The 13,964-nt window shown below is 39.2% G+C and overlaps 1 protein-coding gene across 1 annotated transcript in view; it reads right to left on the reverse strand.

The window, feature by feature from the left end:
- Nucleotides 1-13,964, reverse strand: part of TENM4 (teneurin transmembrane protein 4) — a 593,945-nt gene that overhangs the window by 388,778 nt on the left and 191,203 nt on the right. The window contains exon 3 of the mRNA XM_042862497.1: nucleotides 3,537-3,635. The gene's annotated coding sequence lies outside the window, so the exon portion shown is untranslated. The remainder of the gene's footprint in view (nucleotides 1-3,536; nucleotides 3,636-13,964) is intronic.

A 13,964-nucleotide genomic window follows, 5' to 3' on the forward strand; every position in this document is an offset into this window, starting at 1 on the left:
AGCCAAACTTCAGAGGTTACTCAAGAAAAATGATGGTCTGGTGCCTGAGAGAAATAAGTATCAATTAATGCTTAATTAACATTGCATGACAGATTGATTTAAATAAATGGAACCTTTTAATGAATGTCTCCCTGTATTGTGGGTTGAAACAAGATGCTTTGCAGGAGAATGAGCTGCTCCCTGTTATTATATAACATCTTTGTGTTTCTTATACCTGGAGGCTTGAAATGCATTACTAGCCCAAAATATTAGCTGCTGCATAAACATAGAGTTGGTAAGGATATATATCTATATATCCTTATCACTATATATCTTGGATTTATAGTGTAAATGAGAAGATACACTGTGTGAATCCTATGACAGGTAGATCGAGGCTAAGAAACTGGGAGACTTAAGGAAATTAGAAGAGATGTACACATCCATCAGTTCTTGGTAAGCTAGGAAAAAAGGATTTTTTAATGAATCTTTATTCCCACAAAGTGATTCATAAAATAGTTTGCAAACATGCTGAAATGCATATGAGTTGTCTTGTAGGATGACAATAAAATAGATGGGCACAGGCTGCCATACAATGGTGTGAAAGCCAACAACCAACAGCCAGTGATTTCAAGGTGAGAAACCTAAAGCCAGCCATCTAGTTCCATCTTTCCTCACCTAAAAGTAGTCTGATGTCCAGCAATGAAACCCAGTTGCCATTGAGAGCTGCACTCGAACAGCAATTGGGAATCATCTAATTTCCAGATCAACGTTGACTGCTCCAACACAAAGATGTTGGCTGAAAAGCACCCTGAGAAGTGTTCTGCCTACCCTGAGGCATTTTATTCTTTTTACCAGACAGTGAAATAATAGTGCCTATTGTTTGTACTGCTTGTACTAATTGCCTGTGTGCATCTCTTTTTGCCAAGTCAGTTCAGCAAGAAGCTGGGAAACCCAGCACAGTGTACCCAGCAAGGGGGGTTGTAGATCAGCTCCTTGGGGTGCAGATGTAATTGCCACAGTGATGGCATGGGTGATTCAGTTGTACATAACTGGGGAAAAATATTGTGATTCCATAGAAAACAATTGATTTGAGGTCTACTAGAGGCCCTCTGACTTTTTGTCACCAATCAGATCAACTGGCAGAAACAAGGATATTAAGCACCTCAAAGCTGTTGAAAGGATTAGCAAACATCTTTTTTTCTTTTAATATTCTTCTGACTGTGTTGACAATGGTCAGTAGCAATTCGCCTTCAGTAAAAACCCATCTAGATATGCCCTGTGAGTTTGTGAGTTAACCCATCTCTTAGTAAACTGAGCTTGTAATTTTCAGTGACTCCCAGCATTCTGGGGAGTTCTATTTTAGAGATCTCCTCTCCATTTCCTCACCAAAATCTGTTAGCTGTAGTCAGTCACCTCGTTATCCTGTTGCTATTTAACATGAAACTGACTTTGAAAACACCATTGTTTTATTTCTGAAAAGAAAAAAAAAAATCACCTTGTGAAAAAAGACCCACAGTCTTTTATCTTGGAGTGAGATCAGAACTGTAGACTGAACCCAATCTACAGCCACATTTTAATTCACACCAGCCCTAATAATTCCAATCAATCTAAATCCCAATAAACTATAAATTTCATTTGAGTAGGCTTGGTACGGACAAATATAGGTTGCAGGCTCTGAATTCTCAGTTAATTCATAGTAATTGTTGTTATTATGAGAGAAACAACCTAATTCCTTATAGAAGAAAGTGGCTCTCCCCAAAGAGCAAATAAAGAATGAACTACTGGACATAACCCACAGGTAGAGTTAAGTTTTGGGAAGAGTGTCCTATTATTTGGTGATTAAATCACTGGTGTGCACTAACCGCTCCCTTTTTATTCTGCAGATGAACATAATTCTGCATCAATTTCCTTGAAATATCTTTCTACATTCAAGATTATAAGTTTTAGAACTTCCTTTTCCATACTTTTCATAGCTTTTCCTCAACAAGATTTTCATTCTCTCCATTCATCACTCATGTAAAGACTTCCCAGGTTGAGGTGAACATCTTTTTTCTTCTGTGTAAGGCAGAAGCCCTGTAGATAGCCCAGACCTTATTGGCAGTGCTAAGTGCTGTTTGTACACCTTCTGCATGAAAAGCTTTTAAAATCTGCATAAAGAAGAGAATATCAAAGGGAAACTTTAAACCCATGTGAAAAATTAGGGCTTCAGGACCTTAATTCCTGTAATTTTCCATCTAGTTTTGGATGCCTAGGGATCTGCTTTTCATACTTTTCTTCCTTATTTTATCAGCTGCCCAGAACAGAAAACCATTCAGTCTCTTATTTTTGACATTTTGCCCTCGGTTTGTTACCTCAGATCCTTTCCATGTTATCTTTTCTGTCTTTTTTTTTTTTTTTTTTTTTCTCTGTAATAAATCTGCATTATTCCTCCTTCCAACTCTTAATGTTTTGGTTCCTTTCTCTTCTTTTACTACTCTTATCTTTTTGTAACCTTACCCAGAGACATCAAGTCTGTATTAGCACTAGGCAGATGATGATAATAGGGGAAATTTGGGTCCTATGTTGAATGGGGCAGAAGATCTGCTGACAAAGGACATGGGGAAGACTGATGTGCTCAGTCTGTTGTTCACCTTGCTCCATACTGGTAGGACTTGCCCTCAGCAATCCCAGGTGCCTGAAATTGGTGGGAAAGCTTGGAGACAGGAAGACATACATATCAGTGGTGAAGGATGATGAGGTTAGGGAACAAAGAAGCTGTGCACAAGTCCATGGAACTCACTAGGACACTCCTGAGTGCTGAGAAATCTGGCCGATGTTCTGATGCCCCACTCATTAGTCTTTGAATAGCTTGAGGCAATTGAGGAAGATTTCTGAAAAATGGAACTCTCATCTTCAGACAGTGAAAAATGGAAAATTTGGGAAAACAAGACTGGTCAGCATCATCTTGGTCCTTGGGAAAATGTGGGAGCAAATATTCATGGAAATAATATTTAAGCACTGACATCCTCATCGTAACAAACAAGCTGTCTGCATCCAATCAACCCACACAATGATCTTCCATGAAATGTGCTGAATGTTCAAATGGATGCTTCTGTATTTTCTTTCCTGCTCCTCCCCACAAACATCTATAAAATAACCTTGTTATTCCCTTCCCTTCTCTGCAATGATGCCTAGAAAGCACTGACAAAGGCTAGGCTAATGACACTGTTATCACTGCCTGTCATAGTTACTGGCACTCTTATTGCATCCTTGATTCTCCATCAATCTGTCACTACCTATGTCTTTTTGATTTGTACTTTGATGTAAGCCATTTCATGCAGAGAATATCTATATTCTACAGTGTCCAGCACTGATTTTTACTGCAAATAACTCCTTGAAAGGGACTCACAAGTTTGACAGTAATAAAAATTATCAGTATCAAATAACAGTAGTTCTGCAGAAATTAGTTAAATACTTCATGACTCCAATCATGCTTATGAAACAGTACAATGATCATAATTTGATTTTAAACAGCAAAGCACAATGAAAACATCCTAGACATAGGGATTAGTACTCACTTTTTTGTGTTTAACTTCTTAGAAATGTCTAGGAATAATCCATCAAATACTTCTTGTAGGATGCAGTTTTAACCTGGACATGTGTTATTCTCAGTCTACCTGTCAAAAGACACAGACAAAAATAAAAACAAAACCATCAGTGCTTTGTTTTGTGATTTTACCTTATTTTCTATGCTGAACGAATTTAAACCAGCTGCTAGGGCACAAAAAAAGAGTCACCTATACATTCATGATTCCTAGTGTAATGACATGTCATCACTGTAATAGAATATGATTATCACAGAATCACAGAATCACAGAATCACCCGGGTTGGAAGGGACCCCAAGGATCATGTAGTTCCAACCCCCCTGCCTAGCAGGGCCACCAAACATACACATTCAGATCAGGTTGCCCAGGACCCCATCCAACCTGGCCTTAAACACGTCCAAGGACGGGGCATCCACAACCTCCCTGGGCAGCCCGTTCCAGGGCCTAACCACTCTCCTAGTAAAGAACTTCCCCCTAACATCCAACCTAAATCTTCCCTCCTTCAACTTAAAACCATTTCCCCTAGTCCTGCTGTTATCAGCCCTTTTGAAGAGTTTACTCCCCTCCTGGGTGTAGGTTCCCTTCAGGTATTGATAGGCTGCAATGAGGTCACCCCGCAGCCTTCTCTTCTCCAGGCTGAACAAGCCCAACTCCCTCAGCCTGTCCTCATAGGGGAGGTGCTCCAGCCCCCTGATCATCTTAGTCGCCCTCCTCTGGACCCTTTCCAAAATCTCAATGTCTTTCTTGTACTGAGGGCTCCACACCTGGACACAGTACTCCAGATGGGGCCTCACAAGAGCCGAGTAGAGAGGGACAATCACCTCCCTGTCCCTGCTGGCCACCCCTCTCCTGATGGAGCCCAGGATCCCATTTGCCTTTCGAGCTGCCAGAGCGCACTGCTGGCTCATGTTCAGTCTCTCGTCCATCAGGACCCCCAGGTCCTTCTCTGCCGAGCTGCTCTCAAGGACCACTCCTCCCAGCCTGTACAGGTGCCTGGGGTTCTTCCGGCCCAAATGCAAAACCTTGCACTTTGCCGTGTTGAACCTCATCAGGTTCACCCGAGCCCAGCCCAATTATTCATTCCATGGAAATACCGTGTGTGTTAAATACAAACTAAAGCTTTCTATATAGTATTTAGAATTAAATGCTTGTCCTTAGCTAACTGTGTAAACATCCATCTCTTTGCCAAGAGAGTAATTTACCAGTTCCTCTATTGCAGTTTAAAGGGTTTCTGAATAGTATGGTGGTTATTCCTTTCCTGTTGTGTGATTTTACAGTCCTCAAAAGGTGGGATATTTATTTATTTATTTACCTAATCACCCCGAATGTTTCCTTCTTTAAATGTTTTGTCTTTGTTGAGGTGAAATGACTTAGATCTTAGACAAATGCTCATTCCTGCTTCCACTCATATCAGTGAATTCTGTCTTAGCTGAGCTTCTTGTGGTATAGGAGAGCCCCAGTTTAAATGTAATGAGCCCTGTGTGACAAACATGTTTTGCCTCAAGAAGGATGTTCACAGAAATTGGCTCCTCTGGAAGCTGTCCCACATTTACAACACAGCACCAGGGCTCTGCTCTTCTCTTATATCTGTCGTTATTATGATGAATGAGCTGATTAGCTCATTTCCTCTCTCTTAGCTCTTCTCCTTGTGCTGGGTGACACAGTCCCACGGGGACTGAGGTAGTGAGAAAGACTACAGTAGATGGATAGGAGTGGTCTCATTAAGAGCCACATTTGCCAGGGCCGGCATCTTTCCCAGGCTACCCATTTTGATTGATGTGCAACAATTTTACATGCACTCTGCTGCGCAGAGTCTTTTAAAAGTGGCAAAAGGAAAAAAAAAAAAAAAATCAAAATCAAAAAATCTGAGTAATGTGGAAGCAGGCTGTTATGGAAGTGGGCTTCCATGTTTTTCTCAAAGAAACCTGATTCTGTATACACAGCACAGTCCAAAACTGCACTGACCTTTTAATCTTGCCAACTGGAGATGAATCTTGAATCCAAGCTTTCCACTGAAAAGGTGCAAAGGTTGCCTTAAGTACTTGCTCAGTACACTGTCCTTTACTTCATGAACCACATTCTTTGGTTTCCTCCCACTAATTTCTCTTCTTGAACAATCCTCTCTAATGCTGATTGTGTCCTGGTACAGATTGTTCCTCCCAGTATGCATTTTTCAATGCTGCATCTCATTTGGTGATTTCCTGCTTAAGGTTTCCAATCTTCCAATCTTCACTGATTTATGCACTACCTCCCAATTTGGATCATCTGTGATTCTAATTAACACAAACTCTTTTTTTCTTTTTTTTTTCTTTTTTTTTTTCTTTTTTTGGCTAATGAATGAAGGCATTTGAAGGCTACTGGACTCAAAACTGCTTGCTGATATTCCCCCACTAGAAAACTCACTCAATGTAACACACTTTCATTTAGTATCTCACTCTGCTAATAGCCCTGCGGATGGTTTTTAATCACCATCACAGGGTCCTGATCTAGGCCAATCTGAATTAATTTTGTGAATATCCTCTCTCACAGACGTTCATTTCAGTGAGCAAGAAAACAAAAGCAAAAGAGGTCATTGCTTACCAAAATGCTTTTCTAAAAGATCTGAAAAAGACGAGGAGGTAAGAATAATTTTTTTCTTCTCCTCTTTCAAGCCACTGGTACACATGTATTTCCCCCACCAGAATATTGATGCTTCTCACAATTTTAATGTATTGCTTGTCAAGGCAGAGACTACTTTTGCCAGTGAGCCCCAGTACAGGGAGAATAATGAGGATATGGGTCCCTTCCAACTTGAGGTATTCTACTATTCTATATCTACAGGATAACACATCAAATGCAACCTGAGTGTGAATTAATCTCTTAAAAAAACAGCTGAGATGAAAACCTGGACCAAAGCACTTTTCTGGATGTTATCCAGAAATGCCTACTGGATTTGAATCCGGATCTGCAAAGTTTAGAACTTTTTCCTACCAGAGGATTGCTCTCCTTTCTCAATAAAAGGGATTCATGCAATGTCTTTGGCATATATGCTATGGATGCTGCTACTTGACTGTTCTTTTCCGTTTCCTAAAAAGTAGAGCCTCACCCTATCCACATGCACAACTTTGCTGTCAATTCTTAATATGACAGTCTTAATAGGGTAATTACATTCCTCCTGGAATTCTGGAATTAAAAAAACACTTTTATGTTACAGACAAAAACGCTAAGACATCTGTGGCATGATCATACTTCACTTGGATTGCTTACTTTCTAAAATGTTAGCTAATGATTCTGAATTAGCTCTAAAATATTCCTTTCATTCAAATTCCCACGTTCTAAAAAAACCCACGACACAGTAGTAAAAATTGATGATCCCCCTCTTGTTTCCCACCCTATCAACAACCAGCATTATTAAATAAATTTTTAGAAAAAGAAAAATTCCATATGTTTCCAAGAGCATCAGAAATTATACAGAAACTGATCTAAGCCAAGAAATAATCTGAAGGAGTGCAGAGGAATGTAGAAAATATTAAGAAGAAAATTTGGAAAGCATTTTTAGTAGCAAAATGGATAAATATTCATCATATTTCTTAAAAATTAAGATGCGCTGCTGATTCTATTCTTATGAATATTTTTAGTGCCGAAAGACATATAGTACCAAAAGTTTGTCACAGAGGTTCTCCTCATATTAGGAAGAAATCACACTTTTTTTTTCCAGTCTAAATGTGCCCCATTGGAAATAAATTGCTTCTGACCTGTTAAAAATAAGCATACGAACCTAAATCCAACTCCATTGCCAGCGCAGTTTATGTTACACACAACTTCATGGAGGTGTAATTAGCAGCACATTGCAATAATTTATTATTGGTTTAAATAGCCTGAAAAACTGGGGAAATGGGAAGCTCTGTGCCAGACATACTATTCTGGTTTACATTAATTTAGTTATTTTACCTTCGGTGCACATTCATCTATCCATACAATGTGAATGCACCGTTGAAAAGGATGCTGAATATTGAACATTTGGCTGAATATGAAATATGAACTCTGAGGCAGAGTTGCAATAATACTTCCATTTGCATTATTATGATTAACATTCTTCTGAATAGGAAGCATCCAGCAATATTAATTACAGAAATAGTGAGATTCCAATTGTCATAAATCACCACGCAGGGTACAGCAAGCTCTCCAAAAACCTTGTAGAATAACTCTTTTTCTGTGTTTTTTGGAGTTAATTTCAACCTCTTTTTCACCAGGCTTTCCCACTTGTGTCTGCTGACAAGATAGTAATTATGCTTTTCTCTTGATTAACACATTCTTTTCAATAAGGTCCCAAACAGCTTTCACATGAAAGGCTGAATCCAACTGAGCATAGTTTTTCTCATTAAAGACTCAGCGTTCACCCATAGTTAATTTATCACACAGATACATCCTGTCTCTTAGGAGAAAGGGTGGCCTTGAAGCTAATGCTCTCGATTTGATCAGAAGTTTAGTTCCACAACAGCTGAAATGAATGCCTTTTCAGATATGATGGTTATTGAGTTCATTTAATACATTAACATTGCTGAAAAAATTGTTATACTGTTTCTCTACTAAAGCACAGATCCAACTGATTGATTTAGTACTGAAAGGTTTATTTTGCCTTAAGTACATAAGAATATACATCACTACAGACAAACCCAGGAAAGTTATTCTTTCTTGAAAAAATATCAGCCATAAACCTCTACAAACATATCACACTTTTATTTCTATCTTTGTATCCAGTCAGCATTTCGTTCTTTATTACCATTTCTTCCCTTAATATTCTTAGCAAAATTGGCAAAATTCATTAATTCATCAAAGTGAACAGCCCTGTCGTTTGGTGCATCAGGTTTCATTTGTAACAGGCATACAAAGCAATGATTTCTTTTGATGTATTACATTGCATTCTACAGACTATCCAAAAATAAAAATTCCTTCATAATCAGTGTTGTGAAAACAAAGCATCCACATCACTGACCACACACAAGGAGAGAACAATTTCTTGCCACCTGGGCCCTGGTTGTATTGTTTTGAGATTTGTTTGCTTGGTTGTTTTTTTTTTTTCAGATATGTTATTTCCAAATGTATCATTTATTCAGACAACAACTAAGAGGTCTATCTGCTGTTCAGCTCTGGAAGCAGCAGTATTCCTCCCAGCTAGCCTGCTGCTTTGGTCCATTACATGTTAACTCACAGCAGGTGAGATGCCCCTGAATTACTCTGGTCCCAATTGAATTCCTACAGAAACTGCATCTGCTTTGCAAGAAAGCAATCCCTGGGGGATGGCAGTAATTAGTGCTGTCCTCAACAGCACAATAAATGTCATAGGTAGCCATGCTGCTGCCATGGTGCTGATAGAAGGAGATCATGAATATCCTTGCTCAGAGATGCTGTAGGTGTCCCATCCCTGGAGGTGCCCAAGGCCAGGTTGGATGGGGCCCTGGGCAGCCTCAGCTGGTGGGTGGCAGCCAGCCCACAGCAGGGGTCGGAACAAGATGGGCATTAATGTTTTTTTCCTAAGCCATTCTATTGTTCTATTATTCTATGATCAGTCCCATCTCTGATGCTCTTGAGTTGGTCCTAGAGAATTCCAAAAAACACTCAGAGTTACACTTCAGATTATCTCAACTCTGAATGCTTTTAGGAGACATTTACTATCACGCATATGTTTAATTTTCCCTGAAGTCAGCAGAGCTTCAATATTCTCCTACAGTCAAGTGTTCCCTCCTTGACTGAATGTGGACAAACTGATGAATTGGAGGCACTCATGACCAGGATTAAATAAATATATACATACATAAACTGGTCACTGCTATCTCTGTGCTGCGTTTTTCTCCATCTCTTTTTCCACTATCATGCCGAACTCTAAATGATTACTGTCTAACATGGCAACTAAGTGGAGTGAGGCAGGAAGCAGAGACAACGTGCATAGAAATGAGCTGAAAATCATCCTCCCAAAGGAAGCCCAGTGCACAGGACAACCTCTCATTATTTTGAGCCCCTACAGAGAATGGAAAGACATATCTGATGTATTCGGAGATCATAGACACGTTCCAAAAGGCATCAAATAAAAGCAGAAGGGAGTTTCATTGGGTTCAGCAAAGTCAAAGGATGTCTTTAAGTCAGCATATCCCTTTATGATGATTGAAGCCCAACCACCACTTCAAACATACCCCAGACCTGCACATCCTCTCTTTTCACACCAGACCAACATCCTGTGTAGACATATTTCTGACTTTGGCCTAATGTTTCATTTCCATTGACATTACACTGACAGCTCATCACTGGCAAAACATATTATTATTATGAATTTCATCCACACAGTAAGTCCTTGCCTAAAAATACATGGAGAAGGCAGTGCTCAGAAATTTAACAAGAGATCTTTTTTTCTCATCACCAGACCATACTAGGTGATGAGATTTGCCTGGAGAGGCGACCATTCCCATACACAGACTTATCTGGCAATGAATTAAGAGTTGTGATCCATCCCTCTTCTAGATGAAAGGAAACAAGAGACAGGATGGAGATGGAGTGCAGGCTGAGACATCCTGGAGGAGAAACTGCAGATGCAGTTAAGCCTAGAGAACTGTTCTTTAGCAATGCATCTCTTCTTTTTAGCCCACACATCAAGCCAATTTTGAACCCCTTCGTTCAGGACAGCTCTCAGTGAGTGTTTTGCACATCCCATTCTGTTTCAATCATGTTGTAGAGGCCATTTCACAGCACTTTATCTCCGCTGTTATTATTATTATTATTTTAAGAAGACTGAATTTTTTTTTAAGCAGTTGGAGGACTGCATTTATAGAGCAGGTTGGAAAAGGCTACACAGTGAAGGCTTCTCAGAATTAAGATAATTTTCTCAGTGTGTAATAATTTAAAATGAAAAATTGGATTTCTGCAAAATGGTAGCAGAAGCAAAGGATGTGGAACGTGTCCTGTTGAGTTTCTTCAGAATTACTTTTTAATGTTCATCAAAGAATTGCTGTCTTGTGCCCTTTGTGTACCAACCTCTTCTTCCTTATTTGTTACAGGACAGTAAGATATGCTCTGTGCAAAATGTTGGCTTTCATATTCCACTTTAATCATACTGTTTTTTAATCCTCGTTTGTTTTTACTTGCTTTAGTAGTCACAGATTTATCTTTAGCCATCTACACATGTATTTGAAGGAACTGTGAATCTTGACTCACTCAGATGTCTATTTTTTAGCTGCATAAGTTAGTGGCCAATGAGTTGCACCCCAAGCTGCACTTTCAAAGTGCAGATGAATACTTACTTCATTACTTGTAATGTTCCCTTGATAAGGTCTAAGCAATAATGTTGGTAATGACACTATTCTAAACACTGCAGTTGACCACAATAGTAAGCCAGTTAAATAACTTATTTTATGAAGCAAGTAGAACTCAATGTAATTCCTGGTTTTGGCCAACTGGAACAAGCAAACAGGTCATTTCCACCAATCTAAGTGGGCTGATTTTACTTTTGAATTGCTTCTGCTGTGGCAATTTTATCCTTTGAACTCAGTTTCAGGTTGGCTGAGCAGTTGTTCCAAAATGTAACAGCTTCTCTTTTGCACTGAAGTTGGTCAGATACTTGCTGAGTTTAAAGGTAACATAGCTATCTGATGGAAGCTTGCTAAGCAGTACAGAAAGCCAGCTTTTCTGCACATACAGAACCTTTCTTTAAAGCTTACCGTAACATTTGTTTTGAAATGTTCCTAGTTTGTATTGCAAAATTCAAAGCATTAGAATATGTCTTTTGTGCAATGGAATCTCCAAGCTAAATATTTATCTTGTCTACTGTGAAAAAAAAAAAAAAGAAAAAAAAAAGTCTTTGGCTTCTGGGTCATTTTCTCCGCTACTGCTTTTTGTAGAAGAAAAATATTTTTATTCTTGGGTTCATTTCATAACTAACAATCTTTTCTCCTGTCCCATTTGAACTGTACATTAAAAATGTTCTTGTAGAAGAAAGAATTTCTGCATTTGCTAGAAAAGCATCAGACTACGTTCCCCAGGTCAAAGCAGATGTTTCTATAATTGTTGCTCAGTTGTTGCCTGTAAATGTTTTAAATCTTTCAGCAAAGCCTCGACCAACAATAAAACATAATCTTAGCATCAATACACTTTTCTTTAAAGCTGTTAAATGGAAGCAGTAATCTTTATCCAGTGCTGATCTGTAATCCAAAGGCCTTCAGTGCTTTGCAGTGAAGGATAATTGCCATCCCTATGTCCTGCTTGTGGGTTGGTGAGCTGACACTGAGAAGCTTACAGGAGCACAGCTATTGAACTGAAGGGTGCAAAACTTGACCTATCTCTGAAGGTTCCAGAGAAAAGTCTGGCAGCTGTGGACTCCACATTTCCCATGGACGTTAAGCATTCTTCTGCATCATCTTGAGTATGATATCTGGTCACTGTGAAGGCTATTTGCACATCTGAACTTGGATGTATTCTGGCTTCTTTTGATAAAGATAGCAACTTGCTTGCAATGTTTTTATTCCACTTGCCACAAACCACCCATTCTCTACAAAACCCCAATTTTTTGCAAACTTCTTAAGACTATAATAATCATAGAATACATCAGACACAATGAATAAGAATGTATAGAAAGCAAAAGATCTCAATATAACTGAAAGCATGTTGATGATACACAAAATGGATAAAATTTTTTTAACATATTCTTGAAAGCTGCTTTCTCAGCAATTAAAATATCACAAAGCTGCTGGAATGGACCAGGTAGATCAGCTTAGACAGTTCTGCACTGCTGGGGAACACGTTATGCCTGTAAGGTGTTGCTGAGCCTATTCTTTATTGTGTAGCTGCTTTACTGGTCTAGGTGGTATCATTAGTGAGAGCAGTACGTATGAACAGAGGGCAATAAGACTTTCTTCTGAAGCTCAGTGCTTCTGGGCAGTAAAATCTGTTGTTTTCCTGCTTTGTGGGAATGTAACATTCCTGGAGAGGGCATATTCAAGGAGGATGGTAAGGACCTCTTCACTTTAGCACTTCAACTCTGCCACTACCACAGCTGTTCTCTTCCAGGGCAATGTGGTCATACCCTGACACGTGACAGATCTAAGTACAAATGGATAGAGATTGTCCTGGGGCTAACTACTAAGGGCACTTCTGATCTTGAGAGATGCTACCACCTATCCCAGATACCTGCTAGACTGGTAAGTATGATCCAACTCTTGAAGAAGACCTACACATTACTAAAACAGCATAAAGAGACCAGGTTCACCATCCCAGGGCATCCCAAATGGCACAAGATGCCATGAAAAGGTTTTCTTTTGTGCCTCTCAATGCTCATCTCTCCCTCCTTTGTGTAAAATGGGAGCCTATGGCAAATAATTCAGTCAGTTCTAGAAAGTCTCAAGAACTAAATGTTTTAAATGAGTTCAGAGGACACACTCTACTTATATGACTAGGCATACACACACAAATATCTACATATATATATATATAAATGGATATACACTATATATACACACAATGAAATATGCTGTTATCAAAAGAACTGCGTGTCCCAAGAAAGGGCTGAGCAGCTGAAGTTAGACTGGCATGTTGGTCTGCACCCTAGTGACTTCTTACAGGAGTATTTAACTCTGTCCTAGAGCCAAATTGTTTTTCTTCAATTGGAAAGACTGCAGAGGCTGACCTGCCTTCCATTTTCGCTAAATATATACAATGATATTAGGGGTTATACTTTTACAAGGGAGATAATGTGTATCAGAAAGACAGAATCTTTCTTAATTTCTGATAGAATAAGAAAAATATATTCCAGTATTAGCTACACAGAAGAACTCAAATCTCTTAATATTCACATCCAAGTGCAAAAGTCACATTCAGTTCTTACCTCTGCCAGAAACAACTGTGTCATGGGAGAAGCCCCATCATTTCAGGACTTCCTTCTGCTCTGTTCCCCAATGAAACAGGAACACATCCAAGTGCCAGGACTGCAAGGAGTGTAATGAGTGAGATGCTACAGCAGCCTCTCCACTAGACTTGTCATCAGTAATTTACAGCTGTGATTGTACCAGGAGTAGTCCATCGGATTATTATTACTTTAATTTATAACCAAACTCATTATTCTCCTTTCACTGCCTAATTAATAATTTATATAGAAATAAACACTCAGTTTTTAAAGGAAATTCACTGATGACAGTAGGTCTCCTTCTGCACTATCCTCCCTGCACACTGTATTGTATGACTTTGAGCTATTCTTCCTCATTTCATTATTCAGTGTGTTTCAAGAAGGCCTTGAAGCTGATGCTGTAATCTTGAGGAAACTGATAAGATCTTTCTCAGTGCAATAAAAGTTGAGTAAAAGCAGAAGCTCCTCACACACTCTTTGCCCATGCTGCAGCTCTCCTCCAGCAGCTCCATCCCTCCCGACAATGCTGCATGCA

Source organism: Lagopus leucura, unplaced genomic scaffold, assembly GCF_019238085.1.
Source record: "Lagopus leucura isolate 7727_CA_CO unplaced genomic scaffold, USGS_WTPT01 Super-Scaffold_702, whole genome shotgun sequence".
Taxonomy (NCBI): Eukaryota; Metazoa; Chordata; class Aves; order Galliformes; family Phasianidae; genus Lagopus; species Lagopus leucura.